Below are 2084 nucleotides of genomic sequence, written 5' to 3' on the forward strand. Positions count from 1 at the left end.
AAGTAGCCAGGACTACAGGCATGTGCCACCACACCTAGCTAATTTTTTGTATTTTTAGTAGAGATGGGGTTTTGCCATGTTGCTCAGTCTGGTCTCAAACTCCTGAGCTCAAGTAATCTGCCTTCCTTGGCCTCCTAAAGTGCTGGGATTACAGGCGTGAGCCACCGCCTCTACTTTATACTTTCTTGTTGAAGTAGACTGTATTACTGATTCCCCACCCACATCCTCTCTTTGGATATCCGGACCCTCCTCGAGTCTCTGGAAAGGGCAGCACTACAAATCCAGGGACAACTAGGGAACTCCCACCCCCACTGCTAGGCAGATCAGATTCTCTATCCTGCTCATTGGAAATGACACGGAGAGTGTTCGATAGATTTTTTGCAGAGGAGCATCTGTATGGAAAGGTCCAGTAACACTGGGACCAGGGGTACTGCCAGGGCAAGCCAAAGCCTCAGCGGCTGGAGGAGCCTGGAGCACGTGCCGAACGTCCATCTGCAGAGCAAAGCACAAGCATGGAGCAGAAGTCCGGAGTGAAGGCATGCAGGAGAGGAAAATCACCTCCCAGCACAGTCCTTTCATGGTGTGGTCACATGTTGAGTTCTGTATTTAGATGTCTGTGAGATTGCCTATTGTATTCTTAATACAAATCCCACTTAAGCCAGCCAGAAAAGGCTAAGATAAATGTAATTTTACTTGGCTGGAGTGCAGTGGCGCAATCACGGCTCACCGTAGCTTCAACTTCCTAGGTTCAGGTGATCCTGCCACTTCAGCCTCCCAAGTAGCTGGGACTACAGCCATGAGCCACCACGCCCAGCTAATTTTTTGTATTTTTCTCATAAAAACATTATATTTTTCAGAAGAAATCTTATATATAATATATTGAAAATCACTGAATGCTTTGTCTTTTTTTCTGTGAATGTGTAGGTGTTTGAGTCTCTTGTATTTCTTCTTTTACACAGGATATGGGCTTTTCAAAAACTATTTCATTATCTTCATCATCATCATTCATTTCAGCCACTTCAGATTTTTGTCTCTCCAAAAATGTTGATGTACAAACCGCTGTGGGGTCCTGGGTATCCACAGTCTTCTCAGGAGTGTCAGGAGTGCCTAAAACCTTTTTCTTCTTCTTACATAAAACGTGGCCTTTTGTAGACATCAGATGATTCGTTTTTGAAATACTTTCCATTTTCTGTAAAATCAAAGAAGGAAAATCATAATCAATTCCTTTATAAGCTAATTTCTTCCTGAGTAATCTTTCTTTCTTTTTAAATCGTCCCTCTATTCGCAGCTTTTGTGTAAGTGCCGATTCTGATTATGCTGTTTCACTGACAGATATGATGGCTGCTTAAATGGAATATCCCAGTCTTTAAAGAGTTCTTTTTGAATTTTTCAGGTGGCAGAAAATGACACTCCGAGAGTCTTTCACCAAACAGGTAGTTGTTCATTGTTTCAGCAACTATCTTGGCAACATCCTCAGACTCACACTCCACACATGCATAGCCTTTGCTATTTCCAGTCCTTTTCTTTCTGGATAGTCTGAACCTTGTAACAGTGCCACACTGGGAGAAATAGGAAAGGATCTGGGTTTCGTTCAGTAGGTTAGGTAGGTGGCACACATAGACTACTCCAGGAGTAAGTTGTTCTTGTTTTTTTCACTGGGTTATGTGCTTGCGAACCTGTGCCACTTCCTTCTGAAACTTGGCATCTTCCTGCAGGTTCAGTGACTGGATTGGCCCAGCCAGGGTGGAAAAGGCCGCCATGCCAAAAGCGGGGACACCAACTCCACGCAGCGCTCCCGGAAATGCCCATTTTTTTGTATTTTTAATACAAGCAGGGTTTCACCATGTTGCCCAGGCTGGTCTAGAACTCCTGGACTCGAGCGATCTGCCTGCCCTGACTCCCAAAGCACTGGGATTATAGGTGTGAGCCACCGCACCCAGCCTTGACTTTGAAATACATGTTGTACATCCAGTCAGCAGTGAACTCTGGGGGAACACCAAAGATGAGGACAATAAGAGAAGAGATACATCCAATTAAAGGAGTTAAGAAGAGATGCTTGAACTTATGTTTTAAAAAGTCACTGC

The 2084-nt window shown here is 44.1% G+C and overlaps 1 pseudogene; it reads right to left on the reverse strand.

Annotated features, from left to right (window-relative positions):
- Positions 1–886: 886 nt before the first annotated feature.
- LOC101125427 (MKI67 FHA domain-interacting nucleolar phosphoprotein-like) lies at positions 887–1760 on the reverse strand (annotated as a pseudogene).
- Between the last annotated feature and the right edge of the window lie 324 nt (positions 1761–2084).

The sequence above is a fragment of the Gorilla gorilla genome, chromosome 16 (assembly GCF_029281585.2).
Source record: "Gorilla gorilla gorilla isolate KB3781 chromosome 16, NHGRI_mGorGor1-v2.1_pri, whole genome shotgun sequence".
Taxonomy (NCBI): domain Eukaryota; kingdom Metazoa; phylum Chordata; class Mammalia; order Primates; family Hominidae; genus Gorilla; species Gorilla gorilla.